We start from the raw sequence: 22,598 nt of genomic DNA on the forward strand, positions 1-22,598 counted from the left end.
GATGAATTTGGGTCTGATTAGTCTGCACATCCGAATAGAATGAAAGAAAAAAAAAGGGAGGGTGGCAAGGACAGCAAAGCATCCTGGAAGTAATACTAAACTAAAACAGGTAATAATAGCCTGCAAAGGTGAGCTTCCAAAGTCAGGTAAAACTTCATTCCACTCTAGAATATAGTTAACTAAATCCCATCTCCCACTTGAAGCTTCACCACTTTTCTTTTCTTTGAAAAAACTGTTATGGAGGAGGGGGTGCCAGAGACTGACAACCAAGATGGTGACTCCCACATAAGTCAGCTTCCTCTTCCCCAAATCAATTTCCAGAAACCCGGCCACATCATGCACTGAGAACCCCTGGCTTCTAACTCAAAGGAAAGCCTCAGAGGCCTTGGGCAAAGACGACAGCAGCCCTCCTTTGGTGGCTTTCAATGATAAATAGCTTCCTGCCAGAGAGCTCACAAACCCTGAACCCATGGAAAAGAATTACAACATGGAAAATAGAACCCAGAGAAGGTCTGTAAGCATATCAAGCACAGGGTTGTCACTCACATCTTAGTAGTTAAACGTGCCCGTTGTCTCGGGAGGAGTGTCTCAGAGTCACTTGTGGTCATGGGCCCTCCATCCAACAAGCAGACCCAAGATGTGGCTGTCGTTCTGACATCAAGATACCTGCCAGGGAAGAAAAACAGAAACAGCACAGATGAAGCTGCCTCTCAGATCCCTGTGGATGTCAGGAGATTAGCAGCTTTCCTCTGAGTCGGCCTCAAAGACTTCCTTTACAATTGTTCACGGGCTAGCTCCAGGGATAGGCAGTGAAGTTCACCAAAAACAAAAACATAACCTCAAACATCCCAAACAGCTGGTGGAAATTGTGACTGTTTCAGAGGAGCTGACTTATCTAACTGAGTCCAAACAAGTGTGAGTGCTTCGAACAGGCACGAGATCAGAAACAAAATTAGGTGTTTACTGAGTGCTGTCCCTCTTAATTTTTTTCTCCCTTGCTGGACATGAATCTCCTCCTTAGCTTCATCCTAACAAGCAATAGAATCCTTTATAAGAAGTGACATTTTGAGAAATTCTTTTAAAATAAGGTTGTTGTTTTTCCCCAACTGTAAAAGTAGTATATAATCCTTAGAGGAAATTTAGAAAATGCAGAAAAACCACAAATAAAATTAAAATCACCTGTAAGCCCATCACCACTGTTTCCAATTTGATCTTTTTTTACTTTGCTTTTTCACACACACACATACACACACAATTTTAATTATATAATATTCTGATCCTGATTTTTTTACCTAGTACATAATGACCCATTTCCCTTTGTCATTTATATATTCTTCCACAACATTTTTATGTTTGTATATGATCATTATAAATTATTTAGCTAATGTTGGTTGTAAACATTTAGGAGATTTCCAACTTATAAACAATGCTGGGAAGAATACCCTTGTTGATAAATCTTTGCTCATGTCCATAGTGAGGAAACTTACTTTCTCTTTTAGGGCACTGAAATTAGGGATATAAAATGGACGGTACTTGGCACTGAAGGAGTATAGCCCCTTCCTCCCTGAGGGTTTCTGCCAGTTGTCTCCTTTTCCAAATGTCCAGGCCAGTTAGATAGCTACTGTTAGAACTGCAAGGCCTCCCTGGTCTCATAGAAGCCTTGCTGTCAGTCAAGCTCACAGTCTCTTCAGTTTGCAATGCAGAAACATTAAAATAACTGTGTTTTAAATGTATGGCAAGAAGTGGAAGCAAATAAAAATAGATATTAAGAAAGATTACTTAAATCTTGTTAGGAAAAAATATATAGAAGTATAGAGTAATTACATCAAAAGAGGTACCCAGCTGATTGGACTGGGCTACTCAAAACTTTATCAAATTTAGATAATTTGTAGCAGGTTTTACAACTACACAAAACTAGCTAAAACTTTCCACATTCTTATTTTTCCTATTTTCTTTCATTCAAAAAATGAAATGAAACATCCCTAAGGAGAAGACTCCTAGCTGGCATTATCATTGTTCGTTCTGGATTTACTGCCTGCGTTGAACAATCGCTTCTGTATTGGCACAGCCGTTCAGTCCCTCACCAGCGGGGGATGAATCACTCCCCATGAAAAATCATTCCAGAATTTGGATAACAGAGAAGTTTGCTTCCCCACAAAAGCTCAACAAATGCTGGTAAAATTTAGGAAAATCATTATCAAGGAAGCCTGAAGTGGTGTCAAAGAGCATCTCTTAGTAGTTGCTGCACTCTCTGACCTCTAAAAGTGGTGTAAGCAACTTCACGCACACACACACACACACAGCCCCTGCCAGTTTCCCCTAAAAGTCTCCTTCTCTTCATCACCACTGAGTGGAATTAAAAACAGTTGGTCAAGCTCCACTAATCGACAGCTGCTTGCAATTAGATTAAGCATTTAGAGCCATTCTCTTAACTACCTTCCCAACTGCCTAACCATTCAGCAGGAGCAATACAGCGTGACAACTTGCCAGAATGTTTAACTTATCTCCATCTCTGGTGGTTTCTATACCTTTCTTATTTTCTTCAGTCTTCCCACACACTGTCTGACTCCTCCAGTTCCTCTGGTTAAATTAGGGGTATACAGAGGAGGGATTAGTAGAAACCCGGTCGAGCAGCTTTGTGCTAAGATGGAAAATTCTACCCAGGCAACTATTAGAGGGCAGAGTACATCTTGCTGATTCTCAAAGAGAAAAGACCCCCCCACACACCCTTTATTTTCTTTCTTTCCAAACAATGGACTGGGAAGTTCACTGTGATTTTTCTCTTTAAGGGTGATGAGGAAAAGCAAGAGTTCCTGGACCCCTTCCTATAAACTATTTCCAATTCTCATCATTTATAAACATTAATTGTAGAGTAGGGAGAAACAAACAGGTCACTTTATTGCTTTTCTTCCTTTACAAACTGGGCATCAAGAATCTCCGTGCTGGGGGCTGGAAACAAGACGGGGCGTAGGTAACCGCTGCACCCGCCGCCTCCTGCAACCACATCAAAACTACAACTAAAACACAGAACCACCATCACTCAGAGCCTCCTGAAATCTGGCTGCACAGAAGCCCCACAACCAGGGAGCTGAAGAAGCACCGAGACCGGGAGGAGGGGCAGAGACACGGGAGGATCAGGGATGGATCCCGGAGACACGGCCGCGGGCCCACACCTGGTGCAGCGTTTGAAACCCAGGAGGGAATCTCGGCTGCGGAGGTTTTCTGGAAGAGTGAGGGATCCCAGCCCCACAGCAGGCGTCCAGCCCAGGGCTCCAGGGCCGGGAAGAGATGTCCCCACAACTCCGGGCTGTGAAACCAGCGGGACTGTGGCTGAGGGTCACGGAGGCTGCGGGAGCCCCAGCAGCTCCTCTTAAAGGGCCCGGCACGGACTCACTCGGACGCGCGCCCTCTGAGCCCAGCGCCGGGCAGCAGCCTGAAAGGACCCAGGACACTCGGGGAGGAACTAACCTGCCTGATATTGGGGAAAGAGCTGGAGGGGCGGCTTCCTCCCAGGCAGAGGAGCTGGCAGAGGCCATGGCTCCTTTGGCGAGTCCGCCCCGCACACAGCCGGCAGGCAGGCGCCATGTTTGAATCCCCAGCACCTGACTCTCACCTTTGGCCCCGCCCCGTGGTTCCCAGAGGCCCCGCCCCTCCCCACCTGCAGCTCATCCAGGCCATTTCCAGGGGCTTTTCTCTGCAAGTGGCCCCTCGAGCCTCATGCTTAGGACTTTCCTAAAATCTCTCACATAAGCATCATCATGCTCCATACGGCTTGATAAGCGGCCCCAGGCCTGGGACTAGCGGCAGCTGCATTGGTTCAGAACTTGGCCTCTCCTGGGCTCCTCCAAGCCCAGCACAAGTAGCAGCCAACTAAGGTTTGCTGTGTAGCTCATGCTGGGTGGCCCTGGGCAAGGCACTGGCACAGGCTGACTGTGCACCTCCCGGGAGGCCCCAGAGACAGACTCGACCACGCTGGATTACAACCCTACCATATCCATGAGTGACACACTCAAGGGGCGCACTTGGTGAACACCAAAGCCCCACTGAAGTAAATCCTGCTCCATAGGGGTGTCTCCAGCACAGCAGCTCTTTGGTTGTAGTTGCAGCTGGTCCTCACAACTGATTGGTCTGGGGCTCAATTCCTCCTAGTGAAGCCAACAGCAACCAAGGCCCAACTACAACAGGACAGTGCACACAGCCCACACAGGGGAGCACCTAGAAGGCCCAGCTCAGGTGACTGGGGAGGCTGAGCCACTGGCCCCTGTAGGGACACCTACTACAAAAAGCCACTCTACAAATTCCAGGAGACATAGCAGCTCTACCTAATACACAGAAACAAACACCAGGAAGCAGCCAAAATGTGGAGGCAAAGAAACATGTCACAAAGGAAAGGACAGAAGAAATCTCTAGAAGAGGAACTAAATGAAATAGGTCCAAGCAAGCTAACAGATATAGAGTTCAGAATTTTGTTTATAAGGATGCTCAACCATATTAGTAAGAGTTATATGAAAATAACTGAGAAAATCGATAACATAATAAAGTACCAATTTTAAATGAAGGCTACACGAACTGAAATGAAGAATAATTTACAGGGAATCAACATTAGAGTAGAGGACGCCGAGAATCAAATCAGCAATTTGGAACATGAGGAAACAAAAAACACCCAACCAGAAAAGCAAAAAGAAAAAAGAATCCAGAAATATGAAGATAGTATAAGGAGCCTCTGGGACAATTTCAAGAGGCCCAACATTCATATTATTGGGGTGCCAGAAGGGGAAGAAAGAGACCAAGAAATTGAAAACCTATTTGAAAAAATAAATACAGAAAACTTCCCCTACCTGGGGAAAGAAATAGACTTACAAGTCCAGGAAGCACAGAGGGTCCCAAACAAGAGGAACCCAAAGAGGCCCACATCAAGACACATCATAATTAAAATGCCAAAGGTTAAAGACAAAGAGAGAATCTTAAAAGCAGCAAGTGAAAAGCAGTTAGTTACCTACAAAGGAGCACCCATACAACTGTCAGCTGATTTCTCAACAGAAACTTTGCAGGCCAGAGGGAGTGGCAAGAAATATTCAAAGTGAAGAAAAACATGGAACTACAACCAAGATTGCTCTTCCCAGCAAAGCTATCATTTAGAACTGAAGTTCAGATAAAGAGCTTCTCAGACAAGGAAAAGCTAAAAGAGTTCATTACCACCAAACCAGCACTACAGGAAATGTTGAAGGGTCTTCTTTAAGAAGAAGCTAATGAACAAAAGAATCTGAGGAACTAAATAGATCCAGAGACACTGACGCATGCAACAGACGATCATATTTCAGAGGGAAGGGTAGGTGGAGGGTGGGAAGAGATTAACCAAAGAAGCTATATGCATATAAGCCTAACCCATGGACACAGTCAATAATGGGGTGAAGGCCTGAGAGGGGGTAGGAGCGAGGTGGAGGGGGTCAATTGGGGAGAAAAAATGGGACACCAGTAATACTTTCAACAATAAAGATAAAAATAAAAATAAAGAATCTCGATGCTTTTCCCAAGGTCTCAGAAAAAGTGGCAGAGAGTGGACTGAAGCCAACTCCCCTGATTCCCAGTCAGTCACACTGTTTCTGCTACTCGAGCTCCCTCCTGCAAAGAGAAAACCTTTCCATCTCTAAACTAAGGGAGAGGCGAAGGCAGCTCCCCCACTTACCCTACCCAAGGGAGAGAACTGAGGGCCTCCCAAGCTTCTGTAGCCAGGAACCCATCTTAGGACTTAAAGTAAAAAGAAAAACAAACATGATATGGCTTCCCCTTTACAAGTATGTTTCTCACTACCCCACCTTCCCCTCCCCCACCTAACAAAGACCCTCCCCAATGTCACCCTATCCATTGATTTTTCTGCCTCACCCTCCCATCCTACACTCACTCGCCCTATTTTATAGTAGAGGGGGAAAGAAGAGGATAAAGGGAATCGTGTAGGAATGGAAGAGAAAATAAACAAGAAAAATTGAGAAGGGGCATCATTAGAAGGAGGCAGTTATACCTACTCAAAATTCAGGAACAGTGAGAGCTGAGAGAGGAACAGGAGGATTCACACCCCAGATCTCAGGCTCATGGCCCTGGCTTCTCCTTTCTTCACTCTTCCTGAGGCTAATCGCCTCATCTCCAGAAACCTCCCCTTCACAGCCTCAGGCCTCTAGTCCAGTCTTCAGGCAGTTATGGAGTCTTCCTTCTGTATCTGGGGGCAACCTGAGTACATTAATTCACCTTCTCCTTAAACTCCTATTTCCATTATACTTACCATAGAGTTATCCTCATATATTTTTCTGCTTCAACATCTTTTTATTGATCATTTTATTATGTTCTCTGTAATACATATCTGCTAGATAGATGGATAGATAGAAAGACAGACAGAGAGATAGATGAGAGAGGTTTTTTAAAATTTTTCCCTTGACTGTAATGTCATAAGTGTTAAAGAAAATATTATCCTGCAAGGTGGTGGATGAAAAAGCTGAGAAGCCAGGTACTAGGAGAAGAAACCTGAAGCCAAGAAGGCTGGTGCCAGTGGTGAAGTTAAGAAGAGTAACCTCAAAGCCAAAATGCTTAAGAAGGGAAAGCTCCACTGCAGCCAAAACCCTAGCCTACTCAGAAACCCCATCCTACTCAGATCAATTGGCAGATATTCCCAATTTGCTGTGTATTCCAGAAAGGCCACGTAGAAGAGGAAGTATTCAGCACCTAAATCCACAATTAAAAAGAAAAGAAGATTCTTGCTACGGTCCCAAAACCAGCTGACGGTCAAAAGGATGGTGGTATCCAAGTGGTTTAAATTTGCTAAATAACTAGATACTATCCTAATGAAGATATGTCTCAAGAGCTGCTGAGCCACAGCCACAAACCCTTCTTCAGTCGGCATGTGAGAACAGTGGGACCTAGCATCACTCTGGGGACCATTCTGGTCATCCTCACTGGGCACCACAGAGTCAAGGGGGTGGGCCTCCTGAAGCAGCTAAGCAGTAGCTTGCTACTTGTGACTGGACCACTGATTCTCAATTGAGTTTCTCTGTGTAGAACACACCAGAAATCCGTCATTATCACCTCCACCAAAACTGATAGCAGTGGTGTGAAATCCAAAACATCTCACTGATGCTCTCTTCAAGAAGAAGAATTTGGGTAAGCCTAGACATCAGGAAGATGTCTACACAAAGGGAAATACAAGCTTACAGAACAGCGTAAGGTTGACCAGAAAGTTGTGGACTGGCAAATTTTACCCAAAATCAAAATTTTCCTCAGTTCAAGGGCTACCTCTCTTCTGTGTTTTTCCTCGCAACTGGAGTTTATCCTCACAAATTGGTTTTCTAAATGTCTTACAAAGAACCTAATTAAATAACTGATATATTTCAAAAAAATATTCTGGTGGGCGTTAGTGTTACATTTATTATAAGTATACAAATGGTTAACAGAACATAAATATATTATAAATCTTCTAGATAATTATTAAATATGTAAAATATATTGTATTGAAACTAATCTGAATGAATTCAATAACATTGTTTTTATCCTAATCCATGTGTTGATGATTTGATATCAGTTAATACTAAACTGACAGAATTGACAGAACCTAATCTGTTTCCAATTTTTCATTTCATAGAGATAAGCATTGAGAAAGTGGTTGTTCTTTCTACCTAAATAAATAGAGGAAATGGCAGTTACTTTATAACGATGACACTAAATTCTAGGGTCTCCTTCCTAGTTACATACCAAAATGACAAAGTGATCCAACATCGAAACATTTTTAGTGCCCTGTCTAACCTTCGTTAGGACATCCTAAAATTTTTTTGAAAGCCAAGAACCGGGGACAAATTGTCTTAAGAATAGATTTCATTTTTCCCCCTTTTTCTATCCTCACTGGAGGATATGTTTTATGTGTACTTAGAGAAAGAGGAATGGGGAAAGAGAGAAACATAGATGTGAGAAACATCAATCGGTAGCCCCCGATTGTGGCTTTGTGGCTGTGGCTCAGCAGCTCTTGAGACATATCTTCATTAGGATAGTACCTAGTTATTTAGCAAAGTTAAACCACTTGGATACCACCATCCTTTTGACCTGACTGAAGATCAAACCCACAATGTAGGTATTGTGCCCTGGCTGAGAATCGAACCCATAACTTTTTAGTGTACAGGACAATGCTCCAACCAAATGAGCTACCTGGTCATGGCAAGGACAGGTTTCATTTTTATTTCATGATGAGAATCATTCACTTTTTCAACACCAAGGTCAAGATTGTGAGTTATTCCTTATTTTGTCCCTCAAGTTATTTTATACCTAGGACAAGACACCCTAGCAAGATTCACTAGGATGTAAGTATGCCTTTATTCATCAAGAGGTAGGAAAGGTAAATGAACGCTACCAAAAGACTGGCCCTTGGGCTGATCCACTGTAGGAGAGCACAGAAGGGAGATGATTCTCTTAAAACCCCATGTGCCTGCTTAGCCTTAGAGCCTTCATGCACCCCAGGAATATGCATAGCCCAATTTGCATGATCTAGCCCTTACCTACTTTTCAGTCTTGTTTCAAATCCGTCTTTCCTCCACACTTTCAGGTCCTCTGGGTCATTGAGTATGCTGTTCCTGCTGCATAAGTGTTGCTTTCTTAGAGACAACCTTCAGTGACCATTCAACATAAAACAGAATTCCCAGTTACTGCCCCTTGTAGTTCTTCGCTCTTCTCTCCTAACACTTAATACAATTTGTCATCACATATTTATTTGTATTTATTTAAGTAATCCACTAGACCGGCGTCTAATGTGGTCCCCTACCAGTATTCAGCATCAATTGAGAACTCGTTAGAAATGCAAATTCCCAGGCCCTACCCCAGCCCTGCTGAATGAGAAATGCTGAAGCAATCTGTGTTTTTTGAAGTCTTCCAGGTATTTCTAATGCCACGAAAGTTTGAGAGTCACTGCACTGAGTCAGAACCTCCATGAAGGCAGAGACTCTGTCAGTTTTTTCTCACTGTATATCCAGGACTTTGCCTGGTGGCTAGCATTTAAGAGATGCTCCATAAATATATATTGTTGAATAAACTCAAATGAAATAAAAGCTTGCCCACAGTAAGAAATACATTTATATAGTAACTCATTCTATATATGGAAATATATACATATAAAAGCTTCATAAAATAACACCCCTACTACATACTATGCACTCCAAACACTCTCCATCTTAGTCTATTTCTTTTCTTTCTTGTTTTTCTGATAAGAGAACCACCAAATTTATCCCACAAACCACTAATGGGTCTTACGTGAAGTTTGAAAAACCCCAGTCATTGAGGCTATTCTAATAAATTTATGCTTATGCCCCTGTTATTTTTTTTAATCTGGAATTCCCGCCCCACCCCCTTATTTCCTCATGCTCAGATCCTACTGATTCTTTAAGGCCTGCCTCTCATAGCAGATTTCTCTGACATGGGATTTTCTCTCCTGAAGTCCCACCACATTTTCTCTGTATCCAGCTTAGGACTTCTCTTGCTTTCTCCCTTTAATATAGCATTTTCTGGAGGCCACTTTTCCTATTAAAGTTAACCCTTCAGAGCAGAACCCATATTTAATTCATCTCTGTACTCTGCACAGCGTGCCGCATCTAACTGCAAATGTTTCCTGTGTGAGTTAGACACTCCAGGGAACTGTTCATTTCGTTTAGAGTTCTGTGGAGAAACATTTTTAACGAAGTAGAATTTTTATGGGTGACTGAGAGAGGGAGGCCTATGAGGAAAAGGGAACCATATGGGCACATTGCCCAAGACAGAAAAGTGCAGGGCATGTCGAGGCAAAGTTGTGTGTGTGGCAAAGAAAAGCTGGAAAGGCCAACAAGGTCAGACGGCGGAGAGCCTTAAGTGACCCAGGCTTTATTCTGCAAGGAAAGGGGAACCATCCAAAGTCTATGTTTGGTTTTCTGTTTTAGAATAACGTTAGCCGGGGAGGAGAGGTTGACCAAAGAATTTCTATGCATATATGTATCGCCCATGGACACGGACAATAGTGTGATGAAGGCCTGGGGTGGGCTGGGAACCAGGTAGAGGGGGGCAATAGGAGGGAAATGGGGGAACATCAGTAATACTCAATGATAACGATTAAAAAGTGGTAACGTTAGTGACAATGTGTCACTAGGGTGCCGTGGCTACGGCCGTGAGCCGCTCAGGCCTGCTGCGGCCAGCGTATTCACTGCCTGCTCCAGCCGCGGCCCCTGCGGATCCACCACTGTGTTCTCAGCTGCCCCAATGTGTGACTGGGGCACTAACACAGACCCATGCCTGTGGGACATGAGATTCCTCCGATTTCGGTTTCAGGCCTCCCCACCCACCTGGCCACAACTTTATTAGAACTGCACTGGAGTCTGACCCTCGCTAGGCGACCCTCCTCCTGTCCTCCATCAGATCTGCTCTGCAGTGCGCAGCCCCTGAGCACCCCTGCTTCCTCACTGTACCCCTCCCCAGGCATTTCCCCTAATAAATCTGCTGCCCTTCTGATCCTGTGTTGTCACCCGCTTTTCTGGGGACGTGAACCAAGTGCCGAGGAGCAAATAAGACCAGAAAGGAGGTAGAGCCAAATAGGTAAGATGGACATGCCTGTTTATTAAAATACACATATGCCTGAAAATATACATGTGTGTTTACCAATGCAGATGCTGACACTCAACACAACAGGCGATCAAACTTACTGAAATGATCAAAAGTGAAAAAAGGAAGAGTTCACCTAGGAAGCCACTGTAGAGGAAGGAGTGCAGATCTTTTATCAAACTGCACTTCTTAATTGCCATAAATAAAACAGAGGTCAAATAACACGAGATAGTGTTTCACAAAACGTGAGAGGCCCGGCTGGCCAGAACACTCTCACCATATCACATGCTGCCAGAGAAGCGCGGACCACAAAATACAAGCAGATGTCAACACTTTCACCTTCCACTTTCTAAATATCGCTGATCCAGCCAAGTTTCATTTCACTTATTGGGCCACTTTCCATGTTGGGGGAGAAGGGTTGAGGAAGGGCGGAGGAAAGTGTTAGGATTCAAGTTTCATATCTGCTAAAGTAAACTGATGTTGCTTACTGCTGGGTTTCAAGAGAAAAGCTTCCCTAAATCAGCCAACAGTTGCTTGGAGGAACATATAGACCAGGCAAATGTTTTCTGTAAAGGGCCAGATAGCAAATATTTTTACCTTTAAGGGTCATACAGTCTCTGCTGTTACAGCAAGAAAGCAGTCACTGACAATACAGAAATTAGTGTTTGGCCGTCTGCCAATAAAACTTTATTTGCACAAAGAGACAGTGGGCCAGATTTGGCCCATAGACCATTGTTTGACTATCCCTGATATAGTGCACTAGACATTCTTAAATATATATATATATATATATATATATATATATATATCCATTTCCAAAGCAAAAGAGGCTATATATATATATATAGCCTCTTTTGCTTTGGAAGTGGATGCTCCACCTGCTTTCTTACCTTTTATTTACTTAATACAAAAAGTACAGTATTAAAATCTAGTTGAAAATGATCGAATGTATTAATCTCCACTTCTAATATGGGAAATGGCCATGAAACAAGCTCTGTCCTGAAGGAAAGAAGCCAAAATTGTAATCAGACATCAGTCTGAAATGACTTTTATCTACCAGACCGGCAGTCCTCAAAGTGTGATCCTTGGATCAGCAGCATCAGCACTACCAGGGAAACTGTTAGAAATAAAAATTCTCAAGTCTTTGTCCCATACTCATGAATCAGAAAATGTAGGAGTGAGGCACAGCAATTGGTTTCTATAATCCCTCCAAGGGGTTCTGCTGCAAGGTAAGTTTGAGAACCACTAAACGAGGTTATGTCTGAAGCTGCCTGTACCTCAAAGTCTTCAGCAGCAAAAGTAGGAATATTCAAGTCTTGTTATTTCCCCCCATCACCAAGGTCACAAAGAGATTTCCAAGGCTGGTCTGATACATACTAAGGTGTTTCATGTCACTGAAGCCGATTAGTTCTTAAGTCAAATAAATGTATTCTTGATGGGGTTTTTACCTTTGAATTTGGACCATCTGCATTTAGAAGATTATTTAGTTCTAAATTAAATATAAGTTCATAAAGATTTTCTTCAGTTTGATCTGTAGAATGATCAATAGAGTCCTTAGGAGTGTAGTGATTAGATACATAACTTGTGATGGGCATCATATCCCAGCTGGGTCAGATTTGTATATCTCTGGTGTGTGGAATTAGGCAACACCCAAATCCCACCCAAGTACCTGCTTGCACCCCTAATTTATATAGGAACCAATGGGAATCCTGGGGAACATCTGAAGGTATATCTGTGACTAAGAGCCAGATATTAGAGACATATCTGGAAGAATGCACATGAAGAATGAAAGGAAACAGAAGCAAGATTTCAAGTCTCCTCTTCCCCCGCATGCATGCACACACCAAAATAAAACTAACCATATGGGAAAGGACTATGACAAACCAGACATCACCCGCTAGAATGCCCGTGGGAGGCTGAGCGCCTGAGCGCCTGAGCAGAGCCGGGTTCTGAGTATGGCGCGGCAGCCAGCAGTGCGCAGTTTCCCCCAGCTCTCCTAGAGGGTCGTGAACACCCAGGGAGAGGCAGTGGGGGGCTCACTGGGTTTACTCAGGAAAGAACAGGCTCGCTAAGTCCTACAATGTTCCACGGGTCAAGCAGTCTTCCTGAGGCATGACATTCTCCCATGTGTCAGGAGGCTGCTGAACTCTTGAAAAAGAAGTATATGGATCACCAGCTCTGCAGTCAGACGGGGAACTGGCAGCACAGCAGAAGCCAAGAGTGTTGCAGTCAGAAGCACCACAAGAGCTTTTATTAGGCACCCTTTGAGAACTTCCTCAACACTTGAGGAAGTCTATGCAAAGTCCTGGAGTTCCCAAGTGAGCCAGCTGGGGCTTCACTGCAGCAAGATTCTGATAACTATGTTAATGTAACTTTATTTTACCTAAAAGATAATGAGATGGGGGGGTTTGATACCCCATGTGCCCTGTATTAGTAGAGTCTTTCTGCTTCACCCTTCATTTAATCTAACACTCTCTATAGTGACTGGTTTTGCACAGACTCCAACTGGACTCACAGAGATGCAACCCAAAGGGCCTCTCCTTGAGCTAGCCTCTTGCTTCAGACCCCAGGGCTTCCCTCTTGAGACTGGGGAGAGGAGCAATTAACACTCATGGGGTGAAGTTTCAGCCAATAGGGACAGCAACTATTTAACAAACGCTTCCATCTTTTTCCCACCACCACCACCACCGCATGGAAAGTTCTAAAACCCATCCCATTCAGCTCCTCAAGCAGACCTGGGGCATCAACTAACCATTTTCCCAGTTACGATTGACTTGATATGGCATACTTGTTTGGGGTCTCCCTCCTTCCCTGCTCTACAATGCTGTCCATCACCCTTGACTTCTGGATCTCACTCCCCCATGAATGTTGCACTTAAACCTTTGGTTCAGGCTCTGTTTTCTGAGAATTCCAGGCTAAGAGAGAATTGTTTAGGTTTCACTTAGAAGCAATAATATATTTGTGGTCAATATACTAGTACATCTTTCAAGACAAATGGTAGTATTTCATATTTTATATGATTTCCACACAGTATCACTATTCCATTACATGCCTCTAGCCAAGATATAATCCTCATCAGTTTCCTCAATCCCTAATCTTGCATTTCCAACATACAAAGAACTCTAGTCTTTTTGAGAGCTAAATATACCCACAGGCCAGGATTCTAAGAATTCATTGAATAATACTCTAGTGATCTGAAACTGTAACACCAAACAGGTTGTGGAGCAGACTCAAGCAGATGATGAGAAGAACTACAGGCCGAAAGAAGACACAAATACTATAGTGTCTTAGTTTCAGCAAAAAGAATGAGCAATGAAGACTTACTTTCAACAGCCACAATGACAAGTCACCACTTTCTAAAACTGGTGTTTAATGTCCCCTTCTATTCTGTCCCTCCCCCTACCACCCTCATCCTCCCACCAAGGACTTTTGCTTCTCTGAGTTAGTAGTTGCTGCTTTATTCTGTTTTCTGTTTCAGGCTTTAGTATAAAGCTGCAAAGATCATTTAGATTATAGGCAAAATTCAAAGATAATACTTTTATTAAGGGAGATAAAATAAACTAAATGCAGCTAAAAATTTCAAAGCCATCTATGAGCTAAACACATTAATTCTTGATGTTAAAAAAAAAAAAAAAAAAATCCCACCACAGATTCTCAGAGTATGAAAAGCTGAGGAGGGAGAAATTCCATTTCAGTCACTCTAATCTAGTCAAAAACAGAAAAGGACAGCGGTATGGATTAATTTTTCTACCTATGGTAGCCACTTTAATTTCTTGGACATGAAAGTAAAAATTGCCTTTCCTTTTGTCATACATGGTACATGGACTGCCTCGCAGATCCCCTCAAACATCTTTCATGACACTGGGCACCCCACCTCATCAACCTTTAATTCTCTTCTGCCTCTATCAAGACCTCCCCGGGTGTGAATCATTTTTAACTTCAGGAAAAAAAGCTGCTTCTTCAAAGACGAAGCCTTTCAATGCTATTAAAAATACTCCTCAGGACTTTTGTCATCATAGGCCAAAATCTCAACCCATTGTAACCTTAAGCATGTATCATCCCAGCCTTGGCAATCTCTTTGTGACCTTAGTGATGCAGGAAAATAACAAAACTTCAATATTCTTACTTTGCTGCTGGAGAATTTGAAGCTCAGGCAGCTTCAGACATAACCTTGCTTAGTGGTTCTCAAGCTTGACCTTGGAGGGCTAGTTAGAACACCGATTGCTGTGTCCCACTCCTATATATTCTCGTTTATGGGTATGGGACAAGGACCTGAGAATTTTTATTTCTAACAGCTTCCCTGGTTGTGATGATGCTGCTGATTGTATCCCTAAGGAAGTGAAGTCTAGCCATCCGGCCCTTTGGCCTTCAACCACCATCACATTTTGATGAGACCACATTTTGATCACAGTGATGTGAACCTCTTATAAAACAAGTACTACTTTGATTATTACTTCCATATAAGTACCAATTAATGTACTGGGCAAATGGTTCTGTGGAACTCAAGTTACGTGACAGCTTACTCAAAACCCCCTTGTGTGCACTCACAAATATCTCTAATAGGAATCCAAGATCCACACAGCTGAGCCAGGGCAGGAACTCTCAGCCCATTTGATTTTTCCCAACAAAATGAAATGGCTGAAACGAGTCACCGAAATAATCAAAGGGATATATGGTACCACATTTCTCAACCTCTTAAATGTGTCTGTGTTTTGGCTCATAAAACATAAACATTATAAATATGTCAACTTTTTCTAAGTTAATCTATAAGTATATGATCTCCATGAAATTCTGTTTTCTCCCCCTAGAGGTAGACAAATTGATGATAAAATTATTGATTTTTCTGGGATAGGTCATTAAAATCAGCTTTTATCCCTTCCCCGTTCCTACTGTTAGAAAATGAGATGGCTGGAGCTCCAGCAGTCATCTCAGGCCAGGAGAGATTTTACAGATGAATGCCGCAGGCTAAGATGGGAGACCAGAAAGCTAGAAAGAGCTTACACCACTAATGATGCTACAACCAGTGTACCAACCTTTGACTCCTACCTCAGCCTTCTCTTACCAGAGAAAACAAACTCTTTTAGACATACTAAGCTACTCTGCTTAGCTTTTTTAGCTTTAGCTGAACCTAGTCCTATCCAATGCAATATACTACTGGTCAAATGACCAGATGGTATCATCCATGATTTAAAATGAGCCCATCACTTATGATGTGTGCAACTCACTTTGAAGTACACACCCCCCCCCCCCCCGCAAAAAGATAGACTGACAAGTTAATAGAGGTGGATAAATATATGATTAAGCAAATGTAGCAAAATGCTAATTGCAGAATACAGATGGTGGGTATATGGTCATTCACTATACAATTCTTCAACATTTCATAATAAAATGCTGAAAATCCTATAACAAGCCATCAGTACCATTTATCATGTTTTTAAAAGATATTCCTAGTAATGAGGAATTTTGTGCCTTCTTTTTTCTCACTAAGGGTCACTTCTCTTCCTGTTCTATAAACACTACTGTGGGCTTAAAGTCTTAAAAATTAGAACTGGAAGTACTGCCAATGGGACAAACCGGGTGCAAGTAAAAATTTTAAAGGCTGTATAAACAGAAATACATCTGGAAAGATGTTTTCTCCATTAGCACAGTAAAAGCTAGAATAGAATTTCCTGATATAGATGTACTGTTTGACGCTGCAAATCCCACTGGGTATAAGGGAGAGGCGTCTTGCTCTTTAATTTAAAAGTAACTTTCGCCTGTAAAGTGAGGCTAAGAATGTTAGAATCTCAACTGAGCTGAGCTCAGCACTGAGCAACTTCATTCTCCTCCCGTTAAGAGTTGCTTCTCCTGCCCTACAGGGCGCATCTCGTGGTTGAGCATCAACCTAGGATCCAGGCGATCGGGGTTCGACTCCCAGTCAGGGCACATGCCCGGGTTGCGGGCTCGATCCCTAGTGGGGGGCGTGCAGGGGGCAGCCGATCAATGACTCTCTCATCATTGATGTTTCTATCTCTCTCTCTCCCTCTCCCTTCCTCTCTCTAAAATCAATAAAGATATATATATTTTTAAAAATAGCTGCTTCTCCTTATCAATATAGGTAGGCTTCTAAAGAGATATAATTTCAGCTTGGTCTTCCAATCAATTTAAAGCATTTCTATTAAGAGAATAATTATGGTGTTGACTCTTTTCCCATGGGCCTGTAGTCTAAGCAAAACAGGACTGGAAACTTGAACACTGAACAATTTCTGGCAAGAACACTAACGTTTGCAGAAGTTTTGCCTACAGACTGCCAATACAATGAGAAAAAAAAAAGTCTCTTCTTATTCTCTGAGATGCAGTAAGAATATGAGTTGGGATTCCTGACGCAATGCCAAACGCTGATTTGGACTATTGTGTCTACTAAAAGAATCTATTCATTAGGACTAAAACAACTTCATAAAATGCTACAAATTTAATTCCAGAGTACTTAACTCTGAGCTCATCCAACAGTATTTATTTATTATATTTGTTGAAAGGCTGTAGGAGCAGACACTGAGCTAATTGGGAAACACGGGTTTACGTTATAATCCCACAGATCACTTGCTTATGACTTACTGAAAATTTCTGCTTCTGAATCAGCATTTTCCAAATTTGATCCCATCTCAGAAAGAATGCTCTTACAAAGTCTGGAAAAAACACCCTCAGCTGTGTTTATATTATTCAAGAATGAAAAAGAATATAGAGATCTATAGCATAGTCTTCTGGGAGAGAAATGAAAAATAGAGAAGACCAGACATTATAGACATTATCTGTATCAGGCAAAAAGTTAATCACTTTATATATATTATTACCTCCAATCCTCACAGAACCCTGTAAGACAGAAATTGTTATTATTCCATTTTATAAATGAAAAAACAGAGGCTTTGTAATGTTTGCTGAGGTCACCTGCCAGTAAGTGGTAGAGCCAACACTGGGACCCAAGTCTGCCTGATGCCAGGATCTGATCTTTTAAACCACCATCTGATACTGTGTGATCTTTGAAAGCCAAGTGCCACACAGAACACAGCTGGGGTGGGGACAGGGGGTTAAGAGAGGAAGAGGAGGAAGAGAAGGAGGGAGGGAGAGGGAGGGAGGGAGGAAGGGAGGGAGGGAAAGACTTGTCTAACATACAGGTTGGGAATATTATTTAAAAAGCATTTAGAGGTTATAAATATGAAGTATTTCACATCAAATCTGGGTGGTTTCTTTGTTTCTTACTTTTTTATCCTTCATTTCTTCACTGTTTTATTTCTTTAGAAAAATTAAAAACTAGAGGAATGAGTATTTATGTCTTAAGCAATTGTAAAATTGATCAATAGTAAACTACTTCTTTCTTCCCTCCCCTTTATAGGCATCTCTTTCTCTGAAATATTTATTAAACACCTACTGTGTGCCAGACTCTGTCATTTATATTCTACCTCTAATACAGAATAAATCCAACTTAATCCACTTTTATTAATTATGAGGAAAAAGAAAAATATTTTAACTATTAACACAGAATAAGAAAATGAGGCACTATGCTAAAAGGCCCCAATAAACTGTCAGTATATTAAGAGTGTTGACATTCAAGAATCAGATGAAGCCTCGTGTTACCAAACCAGATGTCCACTTGAGTTACAACTCCACTTTCCCTAAAATTCACCATGAAGAATATGCACCCTCCACCAACACCACTGATATTAAGGTTGCAGGAAGAAATTGGTGCCACTTGAGAAGGGCCTCTTGAGGGAAGGAAAACAGAAAAAGAGAGTGGGCAGAGAACCAATGAGGATCAATGAGAATTGAAAAAACCTCATTTTCATTTTATTTATGACCTGCTGGCTTCATAAGTTATCAGAAAAGGGTTGAAACCTTGTCTATCTTGGTCACCACTGTGTCTACAGCACTTGGCACTCTACCAGAAATATAGTAGGCACTCAATAAAAAATTGATTGAATAGATAAATGAATTAATGAATAAGACAGAATATGACAAAGAAGCAGTGATATTGTCTCTGTAATATCACACAAAAGGAATAGCCATTCATCCAGAAAATGTTGAGATCCAAATTATATATACCCAGAAATCTCTGACAGCCTAGATATTCTACTATGAATTCATCTCTCACAGTAACCACACAAAAAACCACAGTAATTTATAACTCTAATATAAGCACAATCATAGATAAGAGAGAAAGGTAGCATGATGAAGGAATTACTCACTTCCTTACTTCTAAACCTGTTTGGTTCATAAAGAGATTCAGTCACCCTCAAGATTTGTCACACCCATGAGGGAACCTTCCTCTTGGAAAAATCACCTTATTGATTTCTGTCAAATGACCCCACTGACCACTGACTTCCAAGCATCATGATTTAAGCAATGATTGTGAAATGTGGGGAAATCTTGTTTAACACAAATCATAAAGACCCAAAACCCTAACCAACAGTCACTAATATTTAGTCTGATCAAATGCAATTGGGAAAGCAAAAATTCTGGTCAATTTTCCTCATTGATGTCACCTAAATGTTTTTCTTTCCTCTTTACCCCAAGGGAGTTTCAGGTAATAGACATATGGTAGTTAAGTGGGGGGGAAAAATAGAACATGTCAAAATAACAGTATATTTTATTAGTCATTTTTATTCTAGCCTTTTGAATCCCTTAACACATATTTGCTCCCTAACTCAACAAGAATCCTCAGAAGTTATTGAAAGTAATTGCCTTGGAGTCACTTTGTTCACTAGCAGAAAACAGTCAAGACATTTACTCCCAAAGGAGCAAAGAGGAGCAAGTCTTAAGGGAAGTAAGAAAGAGCATCTGAAAGGGGCACAAAGCAGAGGAATCTGACGTGGAACACTGGGTCCCTGAGAAAAACAATTGGATAGGCAGAGCTAAAATGGCTTATTAAGAATTTGGGTCTTGATGTGATGATAAGAGGAAGTAATAGTATCCAAAATAATAACATGAAGAAAACAGTATAGGTGGATAAGAGAGAGAGGGGAGGCAATGAGACAAACTAAATACACTGTCAGGGTAATCCAAACTTAGGTGATGAGGACCTTGGCTGGAGCTGTGGCCATAAGAAAGTCAAGAAAGGATCAGATTAAAAACTCACTAGATTATGTGTCCTCAGGGACTTATGTTTCTAGCACCATAATGCACAACACATTTTTGTGAAATGAATGGAATGAAAACTAAAAAGAAGAAAAATGACAGGCTTCTTATCTGGTACAAGAAAAGGAGAAGCACCTATGACAAGTTGGAGAAATATGGCACTTGGCCATGGAATTGAGTGACAGTGGGAACTCCAAGTGGAGCTGCCTTATGGGGACTCTCCGTCGTGGAGACTCAGTCCTTGACAGAATCAGCACTGGAGGTGGGAATTTAAAGTTGAGATTTAATGGCAGGAAAACAAAATCACAATACAGATGCTGAGGGCAATAAGCAGAGCTTCAGGTGCATTAGGAAAGAGAATCAACAAAGGGGATTGAGAAGAAAAAGTTAATAAAAAAAAAAGGAGAACTATGAAAATTCAGTTTCATGACTTTGGGAGAAAGTTTCAAGGGATTGTTTGTGGTAAAAGAGAAGAACTCAGGCTGAACCCGGCTCTGCAGCAAGCTTGGTGTGTGACCTGGAGCAACTGTCTGGACTTGTGTGTGCTTCCAAGTGATGATCCGCAAGTGGCCTCTGAGTTCTGTGCCAGCTCTCAGGGTCCCTGGGCTTCTGAGGACTGAAGGTGTCAGAGCTCAGGAAGGATGAGACAAGGGAAAGAGAGTGGTAATTAATCTCAGAGAAAAAATGCCACCAGGAAGGGCAGAGACCAGCAGGCAAGGACAGAGAACAAAAGAATAAGTAGGACTTTAAGACTTTGCAAACAGATGCAAGGGCCCAAAAAAGCAGCAGGACCAAAGGGAATTTTTGTTTTAATGATAGGAGAGTCTGGAGCTTGTTGAAGCCAAAGGAGGGGAAGGTAAAAGGTGAAAATCTGAGATAAGATCTCAAACGAGAAGGTGGGTAAGAATGGGATCCAAAGCATAAGTAGATAAAAAAATGAAAAAACATTTTTTTTATCTGAGCTGCTAAGGAGAAAAGTGTTGGAAAATTCAAAGAACTCTGTATATTGATATATAAGTACTATGAAGGCAAAAATTAAAGAACAGAGACTGCTCACCTAAAACTGAGTCTCTTTACAACGTAGTCTAAACACAAGGCAAATCTTTGTGTTAGTTATCTATTGTAGAATTACAAATGACCCCAAAACCTGCAATTTAAAACAATAAATATTTGCTAACTCGCAGTTGGTAAGGGTTAAGAATCTACAAACACCTTAGCTCAGTGGTTCTGGCTCAGGATCTCTCATGAGTCACGATACCTGCCTGGGCCGCAGACCTCTAAAGGTTTGACTGGGGCTGGATAATTCACCTCCAAGACGGCTAGTCACAGGGCTGTTGGCTGGAGGCCTCAGTTCCTTGTGCGCACATTTCCTGATGCCATAGCCGCCAGCTTACCCCCAGAGCTAGTGATTCAAGGGAGTAACAGAAATGGAAGCTGCTATGTCTTTTGTGATCTGGTCTCTGAAGTGGTACAGTCACTTCCACCATATTCTACTCGTTAGAAACAAGTTAGTAAGTCAGGCTCACTCTCAAGGGGAGGGGAGTTAGGATCCAAGAGGAGTATAAAATAATTTGTGGATGAATTTTAAAACCACCATAGTCTTCAAAGACCATGTAAATTAGGAGGAAGATTGTCAGTTTAGAAAAAGTGGCTGTGAAATATCTATTGTGGGGCTATCCTAGGAGTTATTGAGAATAGATTAAAAGGTTCCCAAAAAGGTTTTATTAATGCTACAACAACAACAATAACAAAATGACCTTTTCGAAGAGCAAAAATGATGATATGGCTATCTATGCTCACTGCAGCAGTCAGCGAACTCCAGTTTCAAGCCCCGATCCAACTGAGCAGAAAAGTTCCTGAGTGCTCTCAGTTCCACTGAATTAATTATCCCCTGAAAGCAATTTAGAGCAAGAATCATGTTGCTGTTGTTTTCATTTTAGTATCCCCAGTGCTAGCACAACATCTGGAGAAGGGAAAGCATAGAGAAGAAATAAATATCTAGTTGATGAAAAGACGGATGGATGAATGGATGGTTGAATGAAACTTAGTTCAAATGGAGAAGCTGGTATATGTTATTTCCCTTTATGAACTTTGAATGTTTAAATTTTAATAGGACAAGAAGGTACTGAACTCCTTCTTAACCGTGGAAATGCTGGTAGTTTACAAAGGATAATATAGCACACAATGTGGTAGCCAAATAGGAAATTCCTGAAATAGGAAACAATTAACAGATGTATTAAGAGGACTATCATGTTGAATGATTAACAAAATTATTTGTTCTTTTTCTTAGGTATATATTTTTAATTAAGTGATTTATTCATCTTTGTTTTTTTCTACCTGTCATTACAATTTAATAATAAATGTATACAAGATATTCTTGAATTTACATTTTCAAAAGGGAGAAACCTAGACTCAATAAACTTTCTTAGCCTAATTTTTTATTTATAAGGCTATCTACCTTACTATAGCTAAAACCTATGAGTTAAAACCCATGTTTGTCAAAAATAAATAAGCCAGTTTAAATATTAGCTAAATTCTTCCCAATTGCAGATAGCCCAGGAGTTCATTTTAATATACAGGGTGAGGCAAAAGTAGATTTACAGTTGTTTGTAAGGAAAATAATACTATAATTAATAAATTATAACACAAGAATAAACTGTTTTGCATACTCACACCTGTAAACCTGAATTACAGATATTATTTCTCCTTCCTCATAAAAATATCATAAACTATATTATCTTAAGCATATATTTAATTTTGTTGAGCATCTGTTATAAATAACTTGTATATTGTACTAGAAATAAAGAGCACATGAATGTAGTTATTTGGGTAAATAAAATAGAAATAACTGTTTGGTGGATAACTAAAAAAAGTTGTCCCAATCTATTTTCAGCATG

The 22,598-nt window shown here is 41.3% G+C and overlaps 1 pseudogene across 1 annotated transcript; it reads left to right on the forward strand.

The window, feature by feature from the left end:
• The first annotated feature begins 606 nt into the window (after positions 1-606).
• LOC308559134 (large ribosomal subunit protein eL6 pseudogene) lies at positions 607-7,338 on the forward strand (annotated as a pseudogene). Its single transcript has 2 exons — positions 607-726; positions 6,472-7,338. The product of its transcript is annotated as a large ribosomal subunit protein eL6 pseudogene (transcript).
• Positions 7,339-22,598: the final 15,260 nt, after the last annotated feature.

Source organism: Miniopterus schreibersii (assembly GCF_964146895.1).
Source record: "Miniopterus schreibersii genome assembly, chromosome: 6".
Taxonomy (NCBI): Eukaryota; Metazoa; Chordata; class Mammalia; order Chiroptera; family Miniopteridae; genus Miniopterus; species Miniopterus schreibersii.